Source organism: Stegodyphus dumicola, chromosome 10 (genome assembly GCF_044657685.1).
Source record: "Stegodyphus dumicola isolate Sdum_Otavi_A_Nest chromosome 10, ASM4465768v1".
NCBI classification, from domain to species: domain Eukaryota; kingdom Metazoa; phylum Arthropoda; class Arachnida; order Araneae; family Eresidae; genus Stegodyphus; species Stegodyphus dumicola.
The window spans coordinates 162584749-162612105 of record NC_140777.1 but is presented as its reverse complement, the minus strand read 5'-3'; the positions used below and the strand labels follow the sequence as shown (position 1 = coordinate 162612105).

General features: G+C 34.5%; 1 protein-coding gene across 1 annotated transcript in view; it reads right to left on the bottom strand.

Annotated features, from left to right (window-relative positions):
- Positions 1–1455: 1455 nt before the first annotated feature.
- The window catches only part of LOC118199823 (transcription initiation factor TFIID subunit 10-like), a 113471-nt gene continuing 87569 nt past the window's right edge, over positions 1456–27357 (bottom strand). Inside the window, exon 6 of the mRNA XM_035371682.2 lies at positions 1456–1683. The gene's annotated coding sequence lies outside the window, so the exon portion shown is untranslated. The remainder of the gene's footprint in view (positions 1684–27357) is intronic.

Here is a 27357-nt window from a genome sequence, read left to right as displayed (position 1 = left end):
TTTCTAGATTTGGCCAAAAATGACATTATGCGACTTTATATTCAACTTAATTAAAATAACAGAAAATTAAAACTAAATTTCCTTACATAAAATTATACATTAAGTTAAATCCTTAACTGCTGTTGAATCATAAACACATAGTATCTGCATTAAATATGCACAACATCCAAATACTCAATAAATAAAAAAAACATGTATGTTTATATATAAGCATTTGAAAATTAATGCAATCATATCTCATAAATAAAACACAAGCATTACTTAAACTAATGATCATTCACTCATATAATAAAAAAACAAATGCACTTGCAAGGTAATTCAAGTCTCATATGATAATCGCACTGATAATTTTTGTCTTATAAAATACTTGTTAAAGTGTACCTTTACATTAACAGCAAATTTTTCATAAACACAAAAACATAAATAAATCACTTAACGAGAGAACCTGGTAGAAGATAACTATTCCACTTAATAAGCTTCGCAGCATTCGTAAGGAATTCACTTGAGCTTTTTCCGAGTCGAAGCAAAAATTAAAAGGGAAATTACCCTTTATTCCATAAGAAGAGACATACTTTTTGTCAATTTTCACCAAAGACAAATGATGAATATACAATCTTTTGTTCATCGTACAAATTTAGAGCCTGTAAACAACAATAAAAATAATGCAATATTTCTATTGTAGTCACTTATTTGAATGAAATTTTCATTACATATTTCAACACAATTAGGGATGCTAGCACGTGGCAACTCCGATATACTTCCATTTTCAAATCGTGAAAATGATAATTTAACTCAGGCTTAAAATAATTTAATGCATAACAAGAGTGATGCCTTGACAAATGCGATTTAAAAGATGACAAATTTTTGAATGTATTCCAACAATTATTTAAGGAACATGAAATAATATGATGTTTTAAAATGCGAAATAAATGCACATTTAAAATATGACTTGAATCCACAAACTTTACATGTTCTTTTAGTTTTAAACTCTTTATGTTGATACAAATGCTTTTTAAATGCTGAACGTTTGAAGTGCTGCAAGACAGGTATTGAAGCCATAAAAATAATGAAAATTTGGGTCATATCTATGAAAGGTTCTAATATGTGATAAATACAAACGAACATAATAGAAATTTTTATCACAATGGGTACAACGAAACATACTAGCAATATAAAATTAATAAAGTTTAGAAGATAAACTATCACAGTTGTAGCATTTAATATATTCCACTTTTGTAATGCAAAATAAATATATTACTCTTTTTTTTTTTCATATATATTAAAATGGAGATGAAATACATTCTAAAATGAAAACTTGATAAATGTAGGCTTGAAATTAAAAGTTTTGAATTTTGCACAGAAAATCTATAAAAACATGAAACAAAATATTCTACTTTAATGGAGTCTTCTGATGAAGACTCATAAATTTACTAGGTATTTTACCACTGATTTTTAAAAAATAATGCTGTAAAAATTTAAGAGTATAAGATCTTTCTTTTGGATAGCTTATATTTATAGTCTACTAATAGCATAGCAATAACGCAACAGCAGAAGTAAAATCTCTTGGGACACTTAAAAGTTTCATTTTCTGCAACTACATAGAAGTAAGACGAAGACGCAATATGTCCAACTGAAAAAATTTTAGGTGACACTGACTTAGCGTTTTTCAGCATCAGCAGGAACCTAAAAAAAAAGAAAAGAAAAAAAATGGGGGAGATCAAATTCAATAACACTTATAAATAATGGACATTTTAATAACAAAACGTTTATTGCCAGAATAGGTCATGTAACATTCTTACAAGATGGAGTATCTCTGCACATTACAAATCCTGTCCAGCATCTCTGTAATCGACACGTGAAAATGTCCACGCACTGAATTGCTCTAACATGCACGAATAGCCACCAAGATCTCTACATGTGGCTATTTTAAATCACAGGTATAAAGAGGTCAGCCGACATTCCTGGCCATGCTGAAGCAATTTAATTCCCATCATGCGACATGAAATTATAGCTGAACTCTCTTCTATGCAGGCTCTCTACTGGTTTGACAACCACCATACTGAGCATATGTAATCTTAGCAGTGTGAACTGTACTGCATCACATTATGAATTTCTGGCATAACTTAAGTGAAAATGAAAATGATAATTCTTCTAATACTGCTGGCACTTCCCCTCAGGACGTGGTAATTCAGTAAGGTAATAGTTCCCCCCAGGTTCCGAACGTTCCGCCCCTAATGGTCAACCTGAGAGAGCTTTCTTTTAGTGAATTTCTAAAACAACTTGCTCTAAGAACGCAAGCAAAATATTTAGGGAAGATTAACAGGGAATTTTTAAAAGATTTCCCACAAACTCCTGAGGATCATCGAACACTAACTACACTATTTAAGCACTATATTGTTACGAAATGTACAGATGCGGTAAGATGGCTTCCCCGCAAAGCAGTTTTAGGGTGTCCATAAAATAGCAAGGAAAGGTCGGGTTGCCACATTTGGCGAGAAATCGCCCATTTGGCGACACAATTGGCGGTTGGAGAACCTTCTGGAACGAATTCTTACCGGTTTAGCCCAGAATGTTCTCGAACACCCAGAATGTTCACAAAAGCTATATAAACCCTGCTGGTACGCGGAGTTAGTTACGAGTGTGTCTCAGAGAGTGTGCCTCGTCTAGGAAGCCGTGCGGAGTCGATCGAATTGACAGCCGGGCAACGGGTGCCGAGTGGGGGGTTGAGTGCACTCTTAGTATATCGCGGTTAGTGCATCGTCAAGAGAGCGTGTTGAGCTCCGGGAACGACTGAACCGAAGAGTCGGGAGCTGTGCTCGTGTATCGTCGAGTGCATCGCGAGTTGTAGTGTGGAGAGTCTCGTGGAGAACACACGTGGAGTTCCGAGAACGACTAAGCACAGTCAGGAGCTGTACTCTGGTGCTTTGCAGGAAACTGCCTCCACCGTTATTGCATGACAGTGTGAAGGCTGTGTCGCTGATTGTTCCAGCGTGTTTATAGTAGTTCATCGACGACTGTAAAACGTGTTTTGGAGCTGTCCTGACAATACTGACTAATAGAGTGTGTTTCGATACTTCATCAAGTGTCGTCGTTATTCAATCCAAATCACACGAACCCCATACTAACGTGAAGGAAGAAAATAACGTAACATCTGGTGTCAGAAGAAAAGAGAAAAACGCAACAACTGGTGTCAGAAAAATGTCATAATATTATAAATTATTAAGTCGAGCACTATATTATAAATGAAAAATATAAGAGGCCTATCAAAGTAGTCATCAGGGGCTTATCATCTAATGCCAATACTCAAGAAATAGCCCAAACAGTCACTGAAAAAGGACAGAAGGTAGCACAGCTAACTAGACGCAGAACTGGAGTTCCCATGCCTTTACTTTTGCTGACACTCATGCAGTCAGAGAATATTGATGACATATATAAGCTGAAGGGTCTAATTCTATTCTACGTGGCAGATGAAAAATACATTAAAAGAATCAGGTACCCCAGTGCCATAACTGCCAGAAATGGCATCACTCCTCGGAGAACTGCTTTTCCGAACCTAGATACGTAAATTGTGCCGAAAAGCATAGAACTGCCGAATGCCCAATAAAAGGTCGCACAGATTAGCCCAAGTGTGTAAACTGCCTCGGTAAGCACCCATCTTCATATCTTAGGTGCCCAAAATTTCCCAAGTACAAACCTGCCAACATCAAGAAAAACCAAGTGAAACCTGGTATCAGTTTTGCTCAGGCTGTGAACCCGAAAAACAGGCCTAATAGTGCAGCTAGTGAGGATACAAGTCCAATAGTGCAGCTAGTGAGGACACAAGACCCCACTTCTGAATTGCCACAGGCTGAAAATAGAAATTTCCGTAATAATAATAATGATATGTTTAACTTTAGTTAATAAGAGCACTAGTGGCTCAGATATTATGGAATTCCTAAGATATATGAAAGAGATTCATAGTGTATTTGGCCAGGCTAACATAACAAAAATGATCCAGATTTTCAAAAAATATGTACCAGAACTAAAAACCCACACTGATACTATTGATAGATTGTTTGTTTACTTTGAAATGCTTAATGAAATTAATGGTTAGTTTGAATAATTGTGAAAATTTAAGTATTGTTACATGGAATGCAAATTGCTTATCCCTGAGATATAATGAACTCAGGGACTTTATACAGGAGTGCAGTAAAAGATAGAGTAAGTACGAATAATAGAACTAGTGGTGGACAATGATTTTAGTCAAGCGCTCCATCTCTCACTACGAAAATACAATTCCACAGCTTTTGGCCGCGGAGGCGTTAGCTATCACGATAATTCCACACACTCAACGACCAATCACTTTAGTCTCCACCTATCTCCCCACCCACCGCACTAAAAAGGAAGTTTTCGCTGATTTAGAAATGCTTTCCAAACTCAATACAAGAATTATTTTAGATGAAGATTTCAATGCACAACATGTAAATTGGAACTGCAGTACTAACGCTGGATATGGTTACATTATAAATAGATTTTCCGCTAAGGCTAACTTTCTAATTGCAGCTCTAATTGCACTTTCTAATTGCACTATAGCTCTGATAGTGCAAGTATTATTGATTTTTTCATTATGACGACATCTATTAAACGAATGTGATAAGTTATGGTTACGGATTCGACGGAAAGCCCTTTCTCCTAAATTATAGTCACGCTGGGACCTTCCTTAGACATTCCTAAACAGGCGGAACGAGAAGCTAGTCCCTTCTTATGGCCATAATACGCTGTCCACATAGTATATATAATGTAAATAGTATACTAAGACCATGGTCCTATTTGTAATAAATTTGTAAATTCATGCATTTATTTACTGATCTAATATTTGATTTGTTGTATGTTATTTATTCAAAATTTTATTTTAGTATTGCTTTGATTTTCCTTAGTTGTAAATATGGCTTCCTGCCCAGCGATTGTACTGTTTGGGATGTGCAATTCTTGGGAAGTGAACAATGTTACGAATTTCTTATATATGTTAAAAGGTATTTCTCCTGCCTCCTTAGCATGCCTTCGTGGTGTAATGGTGAGCCCACTCGGCGCGTACTCGAGAGGTCCGTGATTCAAGTCCAGGAGATAGCACTGCTCGTTTTTCATTTCTCCTGCTTCGAAATAACCTAATGTCTCTACAGTACTACTCTATTTTTAACTCATAAAATCACTAATGAACTCAAAATGAAAACTAAGTTATCATGTAATTTAATGGGAATAAGATATTAAATGATTCTCTTTAAAATATTCATCTACAATTTTATATCACAAGTAATAAAAGCCTGGGAACCCAAATAACGAAATTTATTATTCGAATTGCATTGTTAAAAGTATAAGCCCAGTAGTTCTCAACCTTTTTTTGTCCCTTTCCCCATTGCTAGACTATAATTCCTACCCCTCGTCATTCGAAATTTCGAAAATATACATATACATTTATTTAAATGTACGTTACTTTTAATGTGTTTTATAAATTAAACAAAAAAGTGTAGAAAATGTTGATAAATACTAAAATTTGAATAAAAGTAAATTTTATATTCATAAACTAAAACTAAACATTTAAATTGTAAATAAAAAGACTGAGTGAATCCCCCCCATCCTTTTCTTAACTATGGAATTCCCGTCAGAAGAAAAAAAAAATTTCTCTGGTTGAGAATCTGAGAACTCCTGTATAAGCTATTATCTTAAGGAGTTTAACGAGAACATTTTTATTATTCGTTTACCATGCTTTTATTTCTCGTGATATAAAATTGTAGATGAATTTTTAAGGAGAATTATTTAATCTCTTGTTTTAATGAAAATACACAATAAATTATTTTTCTCCTTTTAGTAAATTAATTATTTTAAAACATTTGAATAGAAGCTTATTTTATATATAAAAATAAATAAAAAAAACTTCTCAGTTTATTAATATGCGGTGCCCTTTTCTCTAAAGTTGCTATTTTCTGCCCTTTTTTGTGTGTGTGTTGGGGGGGGGTTCAATTTGATTAATTGGAACATAATGTTATTTTTAAATACATTTATTCAGTTTTCCCTGTTGTCTTCCGTAACTCAAAGATGACAACTAAAACAAAGCGGATGCTCATATTAGTGTAAATCATAAAACTCTTAACAAACTAAACACGACTGAGTTTATCTCTTACTTCTGAATAATGAAGAATCTGCAAGCATATATGTTTGTAAGTTCCTCGCAAATGATGGAAAAACTATGGCACCTAAAAGCACTAATTTTTGAAAGCACGAACTCACCTCTAAGTCCGAATTTTGAATTGAGTTGTTTTTTATTTGTTTCATATTTTGTACGAATTTAATAAACTTCTGGTTAATAAATTCTACGATTTCAAAGTGAAGAGTGTCAACACTGTTCGAAACAAAGCATTTTGGTCTCCAGTGAGCCAGACTGTTTCCATTTGGCAAAATGTAACATGTTTGTCTTTCAGCGTCAATTAAAAAAACTCGGGTATTTAAAAGCAGTTTGTTACCACTGCTTGAAATAAAATACTTTTATTTTCCACGTCCCAGCTTGTTCCCATTCAGTAAAGCGTAACATATTTAAGTATTCAAATTTAATTTCAAATTTAACTCTGCTATTGTCTAACAAACCAAGCGATTTGAAAGTAATAAACGCAGCTCTTGATAACATTTTTTTTTCTTTTTGAATATAATTAATTTAAATAAAAACACATGAAAATCGAGAGATATCTCACCAATAATATTAAATATTTTTATGAAATTAAACTAGCTGGATTCGTTACATACTTCAACCGTTTTAGACGGCTGCCCGCACAAGCAGCTTATTTTTAAAGAAATAATGTAGTAAACATAAAAAAAATGTATGGCAACCTCTAACAATCTATCGGGAATTCTAAAGAGAGTGCTGTTTTAAATATTTTGTGATCCTGTTGTTGAATTTTACGTGACGTAAGTGCAAAAAACGAGATATTTAATAAAGTTAAACACATAAATGATTAATTAAAGGTTTAATTAAGAGATTAAACAATTTCAGAGCAATAATTACAGATCTTTATTTCTATTATTATTAATTACTAGCTGAACTCGTGAAATAACACTAGCTAGACTCATTAAAATCATCATATACTGTTCTTTCCTATAATAACTGTTTTAGGAGGTTGGATGCGCAAGTGGCTGATCTTAAAATCCAGACTTATTGATCCTTCACTGACAACCAAATAGGCTTTGGTGAAAGGAAACCATTCACAGTTATTCATCAAAAACGAAACCTACTCCGACCAGCGAAAACTCCAGCCAGTCTGTTCAGGATGTCTAGAAGAGGCACCTACTAAATATGCATTAGGAAACCTGTCGCCGATATAAGCTGGACAACTACTCATTTACGGACACTATCATCAGCGAACTTATGTATTTAAGGATCATTAGTCAGCGCGTATTTGTCCAAGGTTCGGGCCAACAATACATTACTCATGTGTCCATTCGATAGGTGGGAATGTATTCAGGATCATGTTAGTTTTGCGTCAAGAGAAGAGAGCATTTGGTCCACAGACGCATTTGCGCCGAAAGCACTTAGCATCTTCTAAAGCCAAATGAACCTGAGCTCACTTAACTGACAGAGATAATCGATTCGGATTTTAATCGCTTCCTGACAGTTAACGATAACTGAATTCGTTATGCCCATACAAGAGTTTTGTTCAAGTGCGTCATTTAACTTACCCGTTTAACTCAAAAGAGAATTTACAGCAATCAATAGATGAGATAAATTAATGCTGTTCATTGAAGAAATTTCGTTTTGACTTGAAGGACAGCTATTAACGTGAAATGGAGTTCTTAAAATAGTCTGAGGCTCATTGCGATGAAAGATCTGCGTGTAAATGAATAATCGATCATGTTTTTCTGCACGCAATGATCATTAAAGTTCTTTAAAATTTAAAAAAAAGTAAAGAGAATACGTATAAAAGTAAAGAGAATACGTGACTTAAACTCTGATTATTGACTTAAGTTTTCCCAGATAATATGCAAATGCAGTTTCTTTCAGATTTTCTCGGTAATTTTACTAAATAGCTGCGTATCGAGTTGCATAAAAAAGAGAAAAATATGTAAAAATTTTAATATGTGTGTATATCTGAAAGGTTTCAGATTTAACTGTCACCAAAAGGGTTTTTTAAGGTTCTCGCTGAACTCGAAGCTCTAACAGTCCGCTCTTGCACTCATACCTACTACACATATTTTTTTTTCACTTTTTAGGTTTATTATTAAATATCGATTTCTTCGCTCTTACGCCATATACAATTCAAGAGCAAAAATGACAAAATTTTTAAAAGCAGCATAACAGCATACGTTTAGAATTCCCTATGCAATGTTAAGTGTTGGTCTACATTTTTATATTTTTTCAGTCGTTTCTCAGTTCATCATTGGTGAGATGACTTACAAAACTTTTCTTTTTTCGTCTTTTTATTATTAACGTTTTGTGTGTTAACTTTATTTATTAAATATCACGTTCTTCGCACTTAACGCCATATAAAATTTCATTCAACATCAAAGTCACAAAATGTTTAAAAATAACATATCTAGAGTTCCCGACAGAGTGTTAGAGGCTGCCATGCATATTTTTATATTTTGCATTAGAGGATTTTATATTTTATAATACTCTAATTTCTTAAAAATATTGAAAATATCTCATGATTTTAACACATGTTCATTTAAATCAATCACATTCAAAAAATTGTTAAGAACTGTATTGTTTAAAATCGTTTTGTTTATTACTCAGTAACCTTCCAGATTAAATTTGAAAGTATCTTTCAAAGTATCTTTGAAAGTAAAGGTTTTACTGAATGGCCCACACGCTTGCGCGTGAAAGATGAATGTATTTTATTTCCAGCCACGGCAACACATTGCTTTCATAGAGCCGAGTTTGTTAATTAAAACTGAAAGATAAATATCTTACGTTTTACTAAATGGCAAAAATCTCGCACGCTGGAGTTAAAAATTTCGAACAGTGTTGCCATTGCTCACTTTCAAATCGTAGAGTTTGTTAATCAAAAATTTTCTAAAGTTTTATATATATATGAAATGAATATTAAAACAAATTTGAAATTCAAAATTCGGGTTTCCAGGTGCACATGTTTGGATGGAGGACTACGTTATTCAAAATTAGATGGCTCTAGGTACCGCCATTTTTTCACAAAACGAGAAACATATATACATTCACACATGAAGATTCTTAATTTAATATCTTTAAAAATAATACAGGGCAATAATATTTGATGGCAACAATTTGAAAAGTGATAAATCGTTTATAGTGAGCCAACGCAATATCCCATTTCTAGACTAATAGCCCTTTTTGGGGGTTTAAAAAAAAGAAAAATACATAATATTTTTAATCAATCCAGTTACTATCATTCCATGGGTTGAGCTAGTAATTAATAATAACAGACGTGAAGAGCTGTGTTTGTTGCTTTTAAACTGTTCATTTTGTTAATCAGTAACAGACAGATCTTTAAAAAAAAAAAAAAAAAAAAAAAAAAAAAACAGAAATGTTTCAGATTTTAAATTACGTCCAAAGGGTAATTTAAAATCTAAATTACGTCCAAAGGTCTTTTTAACATTTTGTGTGTTACATTTATTTATTAAATATCCCGTTCTTCGCACTTAAACCATAAAATCCATTTCAACGGCAATATCGCAAAATAGTTTTAAAATGAGCATACCTTTAGAATTTCCGATATAGAGACTCGCGCGCTGGAGATAAAAATGTTTTTTCTGCAAAACGTTGCCATAGCTCGCTTTGAAATCCTTGAGTTTGTTAATCAAAAATTCGTTAAAGTTTTACAAAATAGGTACTCGATAATAAAACAAATTCCAAATTTCAAATTTGGTCTTTCATATGTCCATATTCGTAGGAGGATTACATCATTCAAAATTCAATGGCTCTATGTACCGTTGTTTTATCACAATGCGAGAAATATACATACATTTATGCAGATTTTTCATTATTTAATTTTCCTTAAATATAGCACAGGGCGATAATATTTTGTGACAACAATTTGAAAAGTGATTCGCCGTTTGTAGTGAATCGACGCAAAATCGCAAAACGAAAACAATAGTCCTTCAGGAACAAAGCCTCTTTGGACTAAAAAAAAGTATATATGTTACGTTTGCAGAATAGCAACAAGCTAGCGCGTGGAAAATAAAAACATTTTAGGCACTTGTCTTCTGTAGTGGCGCTGACGCAATTTGGGTTTAAAAAGATACTTTTGCTGTCAAATCTTAAAAATATCCACGAAAATGAAATTGAAACGGTAAACGGTAAATCACCAGTTCATTCAATGTCTGTACAACACAAGTTGTTTAATATACACTGTAGAGTCATTAGGTTAACTGGAAGCAGAAAAGATGAAAAATATGCAACCGCCTTCGCCGGAAATCGAATCACGGACCTCTGGAATACGGGCCCAGCGTGCTACCGTTACACCACGAAGGCACGCTAGGGAAGTGGGAGAAATACCTCATATACTCCCCTTTTTAAAGGGCGTCTAGGGTTTTAGGGGACCTAGTCGCCAAATCCTGGGTGCGGAGAATTATCATCCCCAACCCTTCTAGTTCGGGCGCCACTTGTAGAGTCATTAGGTTAACTGCAAGCAGAAAAGATGAAAAATATGCAACCGCCTTCGCCGGGAATCGAACCACGGACCTCTGAAATACCGGCCAGCGTGCTACCGTTACACCACGAAGGACGCTAGGGAAGTGGGAGAAACACCTTATAACACATATAGAAAAAATGTAATATAAATTTGTATTTATTATAGTAAGTAATGCAATTTTGTTCGCAATTTTTTTAAAATAACAAAATTCAATGGAATAGTTTGTTTCTCCCAAATGTGTAAATTAGTAAATGTTTGTGTCTTGCACATGCGTATTTTGGTAACATTTGTTTTTCGTCAACGCAGAAAGGAGCCAAATCCACTTTCTCGCCAAGGACATTATAGAAAACAAGGACCCCAGATTCTTCATTATTTGATTTCTTTAAAAAATAATGCAGTGTGATAATATTTGGAGGCAACATTTGAAAAGTGATTCGCCGTTTATAGTGGGTAAGGAGGTTAGAATAAATGGAAAAAGCATAGCGTCACAAAAATCAAGCCAAGGAAATGTCAACAATGGGACTTCACGACTTATCATGGCCACCATAGAGTGCACGAATAAGACTACAAAACGTATTCTTAAATAAAATTATACTGACTTTGAGAACAAATATTAATATCCGAAGGCTCAAAAAAGTTTCTTTAGGCATAACTTTCGTCAAATACCGGTGAAACTTCCACTGGTGCTCTAAGTTTTACCATAAGTTTAGTTTGCCATTTACATATTTTCATGTACATAGATTTTATTGAATTTGAAACAATTATTTGCAATCCTTAGGATTTTTCCATGTACTAGGAAGAAAATTATTTAAGTATTAAAATTAGAACAGGAGACTTATAAGCATTTAATGATGAAAACTAGCGTGTAGACAACACCGATTAGAATGTAAAAAACAAAACCCACCAAAAGCTCGCCTATGGCAGCGGCCCTGTAAGTTATGACGTCATACCATTAACGTTTCATGGTATGACGTCATGATAAGGAGGCTTATTCCATTTATTTTAACCTCCTTGATAGTGGATCACCCAAATCTCGTTTTAGAGTAATAAACCTTTCGGTCTAATAAATAAATAAATAAAAATAATTATTACAAGGAAAAGAAATCTGAAAGGATTCAGATTTTGACGTCGTACTAAAGAGTTTGCTAAGGTTTCTTATGCTCTCCCTCAGTATTGCAGGTAACCCTTTTGCTCTTGAACTCACTCCTGCTAATGCAATTTCTTCTCACGTCCTTTTTTAAGCCACTGTGGCTTGGGACGTTGTTCTAGTGAAACAAGCTTTCAGGTATTCATTGCTCAGATATATTACGATGACTATCTTTTCTAATCTGCTTCATTTAAACACAATAACGCAGTGACCACCTGATTTGAGGAAGGAATTCTAGGTGGACAATTCGAGTGCGGAAGATTAGACAAAGATAAGAAATTCATATGTGCGGTCCCTTCCACCAGTTCCCAATTTTCGAGCTGTTACGAGGCGTGAGACGACAGGCTTGGACATTGCAGAAGCAATAACTCCTTAAGTTACATTTCCATTTGACATTACAAGAATCATAACATCATGACCAGTGTCAAGGGATTTTCGCGATCTGCACTGTGTCTCTGTCACCAAAGCCTCTCGATTTCAGGAAGGCTGACGGATTAATGATCCTGATTCGTTTTCATCTTCTGATTTCGTTTCAATTACAACGGACGTAAAACACAATCTGAAAATTAAGAGAGAGTGACTAATTCAGTTGCAGATTCTTTAGACAAGGCAAGAACTCAGAATGCCCGTAAACCCTCGACTACAGAGACTTTTGCCGATAGCAAGATCCTCACGTATTAAAGACAATAACATATAATAACTGTTTCTATGCCTTCAGTGTTGTTTATTGCATTAGAACTTGTTATAGATTCTTATTTAATGCATTTTTATTGTATATACAGTAAGTAACACACAACCTTAATAAAAGTAAACAACACCGTTACAACAGTTACAACGCGTAAACAACAGTTACCACATGGTGTCGCGCCATCAGTGCGGTGTACCATCATCACCCCACAGTACTACCAACACCTTCTTAAATACTTCTGTTTAAGAAGGTGTTGGTACTACTCTATTTCAGCCTTTGTTATTTTATCCATTCACAAAAATAGTATCACTTCAGTCACGAATGCTCTCGCTTACATAGTGAAAGAAAGGAAACAGGTGTTAGTAAATTCATAGTTCCCATTTCAGTCTCTCTCTCTCTCTTTTTCGTACAGTAAACACCGCTTAATGTGATTGTGGTTAATGTCATCATAGGAATACTGTTACTGATTTGTCGAAGTCCCACCCGTTTACACAGGAAAACGCGGAAAATATATCGCTTATTGCAATTAACAGTTCGGTTAATATATGATCAAAATATTATAGAATAAATTCTTTTAACTGAAATAAAATAACCAAATAAAAGATAAATTCTATTCATAAGATCAAAATAGATTATAAAAATTGTCAAGCGACAGCGAATTTCGCCATGTGAGGTGTTAAATTGTCAAACAGCTTGTTTCGATTTCCAATAGTCGACTGCAACCAACCGTTTAAGATAAGACACATATGCAACTTTAGTTTGAGATAGATTTTGAATAACTCAATCAGTTTCGAAGGCGATCAGACAGAAGTCTTTCTTCTTCAGAAGGAAAAAATCCTTGAAAATATTTCATTCTTGAAGAATTAATAGTAGGGATACAACATCAGTCGAATAATTTAAGAAACATTATGAACAGTTTATAAACAAACCTTTTTCATTTTCCTAGTTAAAATGCTGGAGAAAATACCTGTTGATATGTTTCTTGACATTTTTATATTAAATTTTAAATTTCATTGCTCTTTTGAAGGATATTTGTTTTTATCCTTCTGTTAGTCTTGTTAAATGCTGCTCAGACGGTATAGTGGTTAGGGGAGCCTACTGCGGTATCGAAAGGTCCAGGTTCGAATTCCGGAGAAGCCATGGATGTTTGTAAATGTGTATGGTCTTTGTGGCATGAGGGCACTCTAACTATATGGCGAGCCGAAAATCCTCTCATGTACTCGTAGTTGGATGGCACGGGAGAGGGGTGGGAGAGCCTCGGACCATCGTTTAAAGTTGTGTATTTTATGAATTCATACTTTAAATAATATGTTATCACAAAATATTTAAAAACAGCATATCTTTAAAATTACCGTTAAAGTGTTGTCATACGTATTTTCATATTCGCTATATTATTTCTTTAAAAACTGGCCGCATAAAATAGTTATCATAAAAAGGAAAAAGCAAATAATGATTTCAGTGAATCCAGTTAGTGTCATTTCCTAAACTGAATATTCTTAATTAGATAATTTAAAATTCTAATGCATTTTTATTTTAATCAATCATATTAAAAATTAGAAAATGTTTTCTTAAGAACTGTGTTTGTTGTTTTTAAGTCGCTCACATTGTTACTTAGTAACTTTCCAGATTAAATTTGAAATTTAAATATCTTATAAGAATTACTGAATATGGCAATATGCTGGGGTGGAAGATAAAAGTATTTTATTTTCTGCAGTGGCAAAAGATTGCTAGCTGAGTTTGTTAATTAAAGACTGAAAGTTTTTTTTTTTTTTTTTTTTTTTTTTTTTCCCTTATACGAATGGGAATAGTCTTATGCACTGGAGACAAAAATGTTTCATTTCGAATAGTATTTCCACTTCTCGCTTTCAAACTGCTGAGCTTGTTTAAGAAAAGTTCATTAAATTTGCATAAAAAATGAAATAAATTCAAAAGCAAATTCGATATTAAAAATTCGGACTTCGAGGTGCGCATGTTCGGGTTGAGGACTGCGTGTATTAAACATTTAATAGCTCTAGGTGCCCTCGTTTTTCCACAGTGCGAGGAATATACATGCATAACATATAACACAAATTCTTCATCATTTGATTTTTGTTTAAAATAATACCTTACGATACTATTGGTAGCAAGTATTTAAAAAGTGAATTGGGACCCCATAGTTACACGGACAAAACGTGCGGTTCAAGACTAATAGCATCTCAACTAGGGTATTTTAACAGACTACCTTGCTTTGCTACCTCTATAATAAACGAAAAATAAGGCTGGATGCCTGGTAATTATACTGAAAGTATATATTAACATGCATTAAGTTACATATGCAAGGTTTTACGTTTCTTCCATGCGCAGGCTTAAAGAGAAGAACTTGCCATTCTAAAAACAATTCTGTTTTTCAAAATCGAAGGTTTTAAGTGGATTTAGGGGGATTTCAAGTGGTACTGAAGTGGCACGATTTTCTAAAACGACTGAACAGAAATCTTTTATTGGAACATCAGCAACAATCCTCCCCTCCCTTATCGATATTAGCGGTGAATCTAACGCTTGTGATAACGGTGTAGGATATTCTATAGCAGCAGTAGCCTCATAGAGTTTCACAGAGACACTGCAGTTAAAAGATTTGTATCGAGTATATGAGTCATAATGATAAGATGGGTGCAAAAATGCCGAAGGAAGCTACTTTTAAGGGAACGCAGACCTAATTTTATTTCAGTGAGCTTTCAGAATTTTGCTAGCTTTCTCCATTTTCTTTTTGATGAACCAAATGTTTTATTTTTTACAAGCTTTTCTGTTTTCTGTTCTAGTTTTTCTGAAATTTGTTTCTTTAAAAAATTTATATTGGGAGTATTGCAATTTGTTTCTTAAAAAAAAGGACTTCAAGCTCGTTGTCACTCTCCCACATTTGTGATCGTAATGCATGCCGTCATCACCGCCCAGCACTTATTTTCGTCACCATTTTCGAGACTGTAGTTCAGGGGCCCACCAGCGGTCGAGCGGTAAAGTAGCTGAACACTGGTAATTGGGTCCGAGCTTCGAACCTTGCGAACGGTCTGGCTGCATGGGCGTTTTCGTGGTTTTTCCAATGTGTAACGTGTATACGAGTCAGTTTCCCTTAGAAAGTCTTCCGCCAAGGCATCCCTACTCTTAGTCGTTTAGAAGTCTGGTAAATATAGTAGTAATAGTCTGGTGACGTTTCATGGCTTCATTTTCACTGAACGGAACAAACGAGGGAGGCTTACTCCATTTATTCTTATCTCCTTGATTACTCCATTGATTCTTATCTCCTTGATTTCGAACAAGGTTGTAGTTGCCACTGCTCGAGATAAAAATGTTTTATTTCGAACAGGGTTGCCACGGCTCGCATTTAAATCGCTGCCTTTTTTAATCAGAGATTCATTAAATTCGTACAAAATTTTAAATAAATCAAAAGGACTTAATTACTAGTAAATTCAAATCGAAATTCGGGCTTCAGGGTGCACATGTTCAGGTGGAGGACTATGTATATTCAAAATTTGGTGCTTCTTCCCTAGTACAAGGGGCATACAATTACGAAATGTCCAGGCGCGGTGAGATAGGTTCCCCGCAAAGCAGGTTTAGGGTTGCCATAAAATTGCAAGGGAAGGCATGGTTGCCACATTTGGCGAGAAATCGCCCATTTGGCGACATGCCATGGATGGATGGAGAACTTTCTGGAACGTATTCTTACCGGTTTAGCCCAAAATGTTCTCGAACACAAGCCAAAAAACTATATAAAACCTGTTGGTACGTGGAGAGTCAGTGCGAGATAATTAGTCTCGAGTTAGTCAATTCATGCCGAGTCAATTGAGTTCACAGTTGGTCAGCGATTGCGGAGTGGGTCGTCGAGTGCAACGAAAGAGTCTCTTAGTGTATCGCGGTTAGTGCATCGTCGAGAGAGCGTGTTGAGCTCCGGAACGACTGAACCGGAGAGTCGGGAGCCGTGCTCTGTGTGTCATCGCGTGCATTGCGAGTTGTAGCATGGAGAGTCTCAAAAGTACGTGGGGTTCCGAGAACGACCAAGCAGAGTCGGGAGCTGTACTCTGGTGCTTTACAGTGAAGCTGTCTCCACCGTTATAGCCTGATAACCTGAAGGCTGTGTCGCTGATTGATCGAGCGAATGTATAGTTGATCTTCGACGACTGTAAAACGTGACTTTGGAGCTGCCCTGATTAATATTGGCTAAATAAAGTGTGTTTCGATCGACACTTGATGAAGTTTCTGCATGTTTTATCGTCTAACTGTTAACCTCTCCATAATGTACTACCTATGAGGGTTTTACCAGATTAAGTAAACCCTCATAGGTAGTACATTATGGAGAGGTTAACAGTTAGACGATAAAACATGCAGAAACTTCATCAAGTGTCGTCATTATTCATTCCAAATCCACACGAACCCGTGAAGAAAATAACGTAACAACTAGTGTCAGAAAGAAACGGTACAATACATACATACAGACAGATTCTTCATTATTTAATAATAGAAAATGCAAAATATCGTTTCAGTGATAAGCAATATTTTCATATAAAATACAATAAAACTTCCTTTTATCCAGAGTAATTGAGATCACAATCCATCCGGTTAATCAAAAAATTTCGAATAATCATTCCCCTCCCCCGGCCTACAAAGTACGAGGGCTATCCAGAAAGTAGATTACGTTTTGGAATAAAAAAATAAACAAAGTATAGGAAACAAATTTTATTATATACAGATGAAAGCCACACTCAAATACTACTTTTCTACATAGTCACCATACAAATTAAGGCATTTATCGTAGCGATGTACGAGCTTGCAAATTCCTTCGTCGAAAAATTCGGCCGCCTGCGCCTTCAACCACTTCGTTACCTCTTCTTGCCTTCCATCTTGCACAAAACTTGTGGTAACCAAGCTTTTCGCTGATGATTTCGTGCAACAAACTTCGCGAAATTTGTGGAAAACTCAAAGAAAGTTCCGTTATTGTGAAATTTCGATTTTCACGGACTTTAGCATCGACTTTTTCGAGAAGTTCGGCGGTCACTATGCTGGGTCTCCCACTTCGATCTTCGTCGTGAACATTGGTTCGGCCATTTTGAAATCTTATGACCCACTGACGCACTCCACCTTCAGTGATAATGTTGTCCCCATACACTTCACGAAGCTGCCGATAGATTTCTATCGGTTTACAGTTTTTTGCAGTCAGAAACCTTATTACTGAGCGCACCTCGCAGCTCGCGGGATTTTCAATTAACGCAGACATTTCAAACCGTCACAGTATCTGAACGGAGCACAGCACGAACCTCTCACTAGCACGGCTAGATGCAGACTGATCTGCGCAACGCTCTGACCCCAAGATGGCCGCGCTAGCCCCGCCCCTAGCGGACACAGACGGAAACGTAATCTACTTCCTGGATGGCCCTCGTATATATTAACTCTAATGTAAGTGAGAAAGTTTTTATTTTTTCGATCGTGTTATTCTATTTAAACAAAGCTTATGCAGTTAAGAAAAAGAATGAAACACAATAAAGTTTTAAATTCGATTCTGAATCTTTTTCTGCATATGTAATTATCAGTGTCTTAATTTCGTACTTATTTCGATACTTAATTCCATTTTATTACGTAAACGACATTAACTTTGTTGTCCACCAGTCGTAAAGAAGCCCTACCTTTTCAGTTATGCATTGAGAAGTGAAAATATTGCCTTATACAAAAGTAAAGCTTTCAAGAAAATTAAAAAGTCAGGCATACACACATGCAAAAAACGCCCGACATGTATTAAAACTCTAATAGGAGGCAGCTAATTATGATTAGGTCGAATATGCAAAAGAAATAAATGTAAACTTATGTAAAGAGAAAATGAACAAAATGTTCCTACAGTGCTCTACTGTTTATTGGGGGGGGGGGTACTTTTTATGGCTATGCTTTGATTCGTGAAGTAAGTTAAAACCAAACGATTCCGTAACAAATACGTAATGTATGAATTAGAACAGCTTTGTTTTCTTCCATTATGGAACAATATGAAACAAATTTCCTCAGAAAGATAACTGCGCTAGTGTTGCTTCTTAGCCGCCGTTAAATTAAATGCGATGCTTTTATCGCTCATAACACAGTTTTTGTTTTTAAAGTAATTAACGTTAATAAGAAGGCTTTTAAAATATGTCATTCACTTTTGTTCTGTGTTGACTGAAATAGCAAATCTAAAACTTACATTAGTAAATAAATAAATAAAAATAAATTTAAAAAAAAATGTCTGAAAGATTTCAGATTTTAACGGTCACACAAAAGGGTTTGTTATTGTCATCACGCTCTCGCTGAGCTCGCAGTTTACCGGTCTGCTGTTACCACTCACTCCTATTTCCCCCCTTTTTTTGTCTTGTTAGCTTTGTTATTAAGCATGATTTTCTCTACGTTTTCTTCGCAATTCAACAGCAAAATTACAATAATTTTAAATGCAGTATAGCATTATACGTTTAGAATACAGCTTTAAGTGTTGGCATACATTTTTCTGTTTTTTTACGGCCTTTTCTCAGTTCATCATATCAATGTTCAGGTTTCTTACTAAAGAAGATGGATTTAGAAAACTTATTGTTTTGTCATTTTATTATTAACGTTTTGTGTGTTTACTTTATTTATTAAATATTACGTTCTTGGCTTACGCCACATAAAATTCGATTCAATAGCAAAATCACAAAATATTTAAAAAATAGCACATCTGTAGAATTTTCGATAGACAGTCACGCGCGCTGGAGATTATTATTATTATTATTATTTCCCCCCCCCGTACAGTGTTGCCATTGTTCGCTTTGAAATCGTTGAGTTTGTTAATCAAAAACTTGTTAAAGTTTTACAAAATAGATAAATGATAACAAATTAAATAGAATATGAAATATGATAGTAAAACAAAGTCGAAATTAAAAATTCGGCCGCCCAGGTGCCCATGTTCGGATGAGGATTGCGTTATTCAAAATTTGATGGCTCTAAGTACCGTCGTTTCTTCACAGTGCGAGAAACATACATACATTCATGCAGATTTTTCATTATTTAATTTCTTTAAATACAATACAGGGCGATAACATTTGGTGGCAACAATTTAAAAAGTCATTCGCCGTTTATAGTAAAACCCCACCAAATCCCGTTTTGAGACTTTCTGAGCTACCGCCCCTTTAGGATATAATAAATCCACATTCGAAATAAGCGGATGACGAAAGTGTATTTTCTCTCATTGAAATATAAGTTTGCGTATCTTTCTATCTAAAAAAAGTGTTTGGCTTGTGTTGTCCCCTATAATGGAAAAGATCCGCACCATTTTTTAATTTAACAGCCGCCTAAAATAGTTGCTATGGAAAAGGAAAAAATATTTAATGACGTTAATGAATTCAGCTAATGCAATTTCACAGCTTCAGTTATTAATTAATAATGCCGCCCAGCCGGTGTAGTGGTTAGTGACGCTAACTGCCGTACTGATGGACCCAAGTCCGAATCTTCAAGTCTGAGTGCTACTAGAATAAAAACAAACTCAGATTGCTCAGCCTTTTTCAGCTACCCAGTATCATAATCGACTGAAAAAATAAATTAAAAATGAGAATATTAATACACGTATAAGGTATTTCTCCCGTCTTTTTAGCATACCTTCGTAGTGTGGTGGTCAGCACGCTGGACGCGTATTCCAGAGGTCCGTGGTTCTATTCCCGGCGAAGACGTTGCTAATTTTTCCCGTCACCTGCTTCCAAAAATACCTAATGTCTCTACACATGTAAGATAAGAATATTTACATCAATCATCACGAACGCAAGTACGTCAAATTCTCGGTGCTAAAGAATAGAAAAGTGACAGAAAGTTGTTACTTTGCTAAACGGAAACTTTATTCTAAATATTTTAGTAGCCTTGTTAAAACAGATTATTTTCAAAACTCTCCACCGTTTTTAAACGAAAAGGGAATAAAATGTAACTACCCTCTTTTTCTTTCACTCATTTATTTTTATTTTAGATGGGAGAGGTAGGAAGAAGCGGGATTAAAGATAGGGCAGATGAGAATATAGTGCTTGTTAAACCTGAACGCAGATGGTAGAAACATTGTTGCATGAAGCGCGTCAGTAATCTAATGACGTCATCAACGAAGCCACTGCAGGCTTCAAATATGCAAAATCATTATTCGGGTCTAAAATATCACGTGGAGCAGACAGAGGAGGCTGTTATGATATGGTACTTAATATGCAAACGATATTCAGGCAGCTTCGAGGGAAGAGGCGATGAATTTGCGGTACTATCCCTCGCAGTCTGATGGCAGACGATCCATTTCGGAATGGCAGGATGACCCGAATTTCTTCGCTAAATATGCGAAAGTTTTTTGAAGCAGCTAGAATTCTTACAAAAAAAACTTTGGCGGAGAAAAACATTTCAAAACTTTGTTCGATCACGAAATTGATTGCACATCGATTTGAAATTCGGCATGTTTTATTCACCAAACTGAAGCTGTGGGTAAAATCATCATTCTTAGAACTTGAAATTTATCAGCATGAAAAATTTCTACAGACTGATTCATTCCTTGTGGCTCATCATCTGCAACTTGGAGGGGAAATTTTTCAAATTTCGTAAAAGACATCAGAATATCATCCAGCCTATAATAAACAGGAGAGTAAAATTGAAAATCAAACGCTCGTCCTTTATTTATGTTACGTGTAAACATAAATAGAAATAAATTACTAATGTGCTATTTAAAACTTTTGTAAACCATATTATTTTGTAAGCCATTATTTTAACAACTTTGATGACGTAAATAAGCTGTTATTATATTCCAGGTATACCTAATTGTCTTCATTTTTGTTTCTTCAGAATCCGAAAATTGTTTAGATTATTATTCGATTACAGCAGAACGCACAAGAACTGTTTGCCTATGTATTCCCATTCTTCACAAATACTCTAGGCTGAAATGTTGATGCCTTGTCTTTGGATTCGAACCCAAGCCTATTGACGAGCTGGCCACCTTTCGTTAAGCAGCAAATCAACTGGCGAACCAAGTTCTGCACATAGGTAAAATACAATACAAATATTTATGTCTTTTCAACTTAGGAATATCAGTGCTCTTAACTCGTCTCCATTTATTGTTTATTGCTTAGTTTGACAGAGCGTGGATTCCTAACGGTGTCCTTATAAAATGTCCTTTGTCTCTGGAGGTCAATGAAATTTTAAAGGGGGTCGATAATAATCAAGGGTCAATTGATAGTCGATTGCGAATATTCACCAGCAATTGATAGGCATAATAAAGATCCCATTGATTATAAAAAATAAATATTAATATTATAAAACTGGTTAAAATAAGTATGAGTGGAAAAAAATAAGCAAATGCGGTTTAATATATTTTTAAAAATCAGTAATATTTTTTTAAAGATATAATTTTTTATGTAAATGTACCACGCAGAAAAGTAAAACGCAGGAACACAAGACAACCCCCTGCAAATAAAAAAGAAAGACGAAGACCACAGAACTTTCTTTGATATAGTCCTATATACAAGCGACTACGAAAATTTAAAAGAAGATCTAAGATGTCTAAGATCTTAGAAGATGTGCTTCTAAGATGTCGAAAATTTGAATGTGCCAATATGGCTCATAGAATACTGAATCGCGATATGTATGATCTTGATATTATGATGAAAAAAAGAGTTGATTACATTGAAGGAGGATGTTCAGCCCAAGTTTTATAAAACACATGTGTACGCTTAAATTTTGAAATTTAAAAGTCATCCGAGAGATATATCTCAAAATAAAAGTTGCTACCAAAGAAAATTACTGACCTTTCTCTCATCTTATCATCTCTCATCTCATATTTATATATTTATATAAAAAATTCTAAATATATACTAGTTACTCATGACAGTATTCGTAATAACATATCTGTTCTACAAGGGGTACAGTCCTTGACCCAGGCACGCTGGTGCTACACCGTATCCCCCAAGTATGCTGTATATTACCGGCAGAAGAATTCTGTGCCTTAGCCCTTTTAAGTCACGCTATGGTGCCACAGACTGCACATATTTTTGCAAATATCTAGAATACGTTTTTAAGCTGATTATTTCAAGCTAAAATTGATCTAATTGAATTTACATGAAAGTTTTTATAATACACATTATTTCTTCACTTCTAATATGCAACATTTTTCCTTATTTGCACATCGTCAAAAATGAGGAACATCTTAGACTAGCTAGTTTTTGCGAATAAATGATAATTCCGAAGTAATTAATTTATTTTTCCAATTACTGAATGAATATTATTACACTACACACTATTGCTGCTAAGAAATCGAAATTGATTAGCAAAATAGAAAAAAAAAGGGGAGTTAGATGTATATTAGAATTTTACAATTTATTTCACTTATATCATTCGATCAGAATAATTTTCCTGTTGGTGGTATTGAATTAAATACTGAATTTTAGAATCGAATACATATGACAGTATCAGAAAGCAATACTTATAAAACTTATTTTAAGTATTAATAAACATTTAAATTATTTAAGCAGCTGAAATTGCTTCATAATATAGCCACAGCGAGAATAGGGCCAGTGAGACATTTGCCTCAGTTTAAAATAAGAAGTGTATGAAAACTGAAATATAACAAATTAAACATAAACGTGAAAGTGATTAAAACATACATAGTAGGCGTAAATTTTAGAATTTATCACAATGTTTCGATTATTTCGCAAAAATGTATTATAATTCGTATAAAATTATTATTCGTATTTATTCTATTTCGTAAAAATGTATATTAAAATAAATATGGCGTTGCTATTACCCTGTTAGAGTACACTTAGAATATTTTCGCTAAATGATTTTGAACTGCTAATTGAAGTTTAGATTTTAAGATCCTCGAATATATTCTTGCGAGCATACAGTTCCTTAATAGATCGAATGCACAGAGATCCAATGATAGCTAGATAACATCTATTTTTCCAAAAGAATTCTGTACCTTAGCCCTTAGTTCTGGAACTTTCCACAAAAATACTCGTACAGCTCTTCACAGCATCAAACAGTACAATCAGTCTTTACACTTCAGACTACTAAGAACGATAAACACAACGCAATGCAAATCGCATCTAAACAGCGAAGCTAAGACAGCTATCTCAATACTCCGAATACTCCGAACTAAGAACCGAGGAAATGATGCTCTCTCCGGTTGTATAGTTTTCCCCGGCCGCCGAGAAATATCTAGTACTTCTTAACATTACTGGAAGGCATAGGAGGGCCGAATACGGTTTTTGCTACATACAGGATCAATTACAGTTATTCAATTACAATACCCATTACAGTTATACAGGGCCCGGACCAAAATTTCGCCAAATTTGGAAACTTTTGTCGATTTTCTGCCATATTTGGCGACAAAAGTAATCGTTAAAGTTCTGGTTAAAACCATCGTTGGTTTGACGATAGGCGATATCTCGCCAATTCAGCGAGATAGCCGTTTTCGTTTACTCAATTACTTGCTACTATATTCTTACTTTTCCAGCAAAGCATCTTCTCTTCAGATTTTCATGCTACATTATTTAAAAAAAAAAAAAAAAAGTGCAAGTAACAACACCATGAACTACGTAAGTCTATCTTAAATGTTATGCATAACAGAAATATCCAGAACATGAAGAATTATTATGTCATGTTAAACTTACTTTATGTAATTTCGTTTTAATTTATTTCATTGATTAATAGATAGTAAAATAAAGCGATGATATATAAAGGTTTTTGGCAAGGTACGATAACCCCCCTCAAAAAAAAAAGTATAATAATAATAAAAGAAGATACAATAAATCATTCTTGTGAACGAAAATTTTAACATTTGCTTAAATTTTGTTAGCATATCGGAATGATTTACGGAATTTTATCACCAATAATTCTTTTTCTTCCGATTTTATGCCTTCATTACACAAACCAGTTTTTATGCAAATTCTGTCTCAAACGCGTCAGCAGATCGCTCTTCCTATCGTTAATGTCATTCACATTTTTGATTTTATTCTTTCGGTCCAATATTTAATTCTTTTTTTTTCCATTTCTTTTTGTTGTTTTTTTTTCACTCCCTTTCGTTTGCTTTGCTTTCACTAAAAAAGAATTTTTTTAATTCACTGACGAAAAATTCGAACAAGAAATTAACAAACACGTTCTCACCCTGAAATAGGGAAACGTTATCGCCAGCCGTTTTTACGATCTCTGGTCTTTTCTTTTCATTCCCTCCTTTCTTTTTTTATTTCTTTATTGGCAACGGTCCAAAGCGTTCAGTTACGATATTCATTTCCACATTCACTTTATCTTTTTTTCGTCCGTTTTTTTAAATTTGTATGTAATCCATCTCAACTATAAAAAAAAATGTAGCTTACTCTTTTAATAATAATGACTAATACACGCATTAGGTAACTTCGACTTACCAATGTTAACCCCTTCGAGCCGGGTAGCGAAAACGCGCGCTTATCGCGGAGGCCGGCAGTGTCTTCCGCGAGCGTCTCTCCAGGGCCGGGAGCTTTTTTGCTACTAAGCCTAAATCCAGGAAATTTCCGAAGTATCAACGCATTGTTTAATAATGCTCTATAGAGTATTTAAACGGCTTATGCTTTATAAATATTTTTATATATATACTTTAATTACCTTATTTCTTGTCTAAATGCATATTTTACACATTTTATTTTAATTACTCACCATTTTATGACTTTTAACATTATACATCTGAAAACTAAATATATTACTTAAAATTCTCTTTTCGTATGAAAAATTTTAAAACAGGGATCTACACACAGTCCTACGTTACATTCCTTGAACTCGTAATAACTCATTTACCGTTTTGGAGGATTTTTCCGGGAATGTGAACAAACGAAGCATCGTCGTCTCATTTTCTTATCAGTCTCTTCTGAACAAAGTTTTGAAAATGTCTTTCAGTTAATCTTTCAGAATCAATATCAGAATTTCAGAATCAATATCTGAAATATTTTGCATCATTTCTGCTATTTCATGCTCTGTTAAACATTTTCGACGCTTCGACATTGAAACGGTAAAAACAGAAAGAATTCACGTCTAACAAGATCTAATTATTTTTTAAAAACCGAACTGCAAACCGAAATACTCAACGCTTTAGCGCATATAAAACTTCTACTTACAATAAACAACTACCACGTGCGAATGAATAAAGTGCGATTTAAATAGACGTCATAAATCACGCCATTCGGAAACATTTAGTTCACCGTTTGTTTATATAATCAAAAACACGTGTATGTGAGTCATGCTTCTTTCATTTCGAGTAGAAGCTCTAATGCACATGTATCTGAAACCATATGGGCATACAGTGCCATCTTGTGGCAGAAATTATAGTTTGAAAAACGTTCCAAGGTACTGGCACAAATACGTGACATTCGGTAGAAAACGCAACATTGCTCTGGCACGCCTGCGTGTCGGCCGGTAGATAAGTGCGTTCGTTGCTGGCACGTATACGTGACAGTCGGAGCGAAGGGGTTAAGAAATATATCAAGGAATAAAAATAATCATGAAACGTGAAATAAATCAAGCCTTATTTCTGGGAATTATTTTTATCCCAAAGGGCGTTAGCACAAAAGGGCGATTAATTTCGCTTTGGCATTTTGCTTTGATTCACCATAAATGGCAAATCACTTTTTTAATTGTTGCCACCAAATAGTATAGCCCTGTATCATATTTAAAGAAATTAAATAATGAAGAATCTGCATAAATGCGTGCATGTTTCTCGCATTGTGATAAAACAACGGAGCCTAGAGCCATCAGATTTTGAACAACATACATCTCCCCCCGAATATGGGCATCTGGAAGCCCAAATTTGGAATTCATTTTATTATCTATTTCATAAAGCATTTATGAGTTTTTGATTATGAAAGTCAACGATTTCAAAGCGAGTAATGGAAAAACTGTACGGGGGGGGGAAATTATCTCCAGCGCACGAGTAAGTTATTTGTACTTGCTAAATCTAATAATAATAATAGATTTTTTTTTTCCCCTCGGTGTTCGTCCCTTCATTAATTTTGAATTAAGTGATTTTCTATTTGTAGTTGTCGCTGATGCATTAAGCATAATGCGAAGCACAGTAGAGGTTTGCTTTGAACAATAATTTTCAAGATGATTAAGATAATTGCAGGCTGACGTTGCAATTTATTGAACTTCTTCCATGTGATTTAAAACTGTATATTCATTGATAAAATTCTTTTACAAAGTTTTGATATTCTAATCGCTTTCTAGTCGATTCTACACTTGATTTATTCTCTTCTCAACAAGATTTCGATTCTTCTAATTCCACACCTTCCCTAATGGGTAACCGTATTACATATCTTCCATCACTTTGTTGATAATGAGTGCGCTTAAAAAGTTCTTCATAGTATTTTTCTTCTTCACGCAAAACATCCTTGATATTTTCAATGCATAACCTTCCAAAACTTTTTACAAAATTTTATCAGATTTTTCTTCACTTTTAGAACTAAGCCTCAATAGTTACTTCTCAATTACTTTTCCTCTAACCAGACGGGAGGAACTGTTTCCTGGAATGTTAACAGTTGATTTTCTAATTGAAATTTTCCTATTTTTAAAATCTCAAAGAACAATTAGGCACCTAGCAATATGTCTATTTTGCTAAAAGCTCCAAATTGGGAATAAACTTATAGGGTTATTATTATTTTACAAGTGATTTCTAATTTCAGCCTTTATTGTCACTTATCTTTTCCGTTTCCCTAACAGAAAGCAAATTAGTTTGAGAGTATTTATGATGAGGTTTTTTTTTTTTGGATTGAATTGGTTTTCGCTGAGATTTTCGGATTGAATGAACTTGTTATTTCGCTGAGAGAATCTTGTCAAACACAATGTTGTTGAAAGCATATTGCCTGGAAGGGATCAACAGCATAATTATAGTGCAGTCAATACAT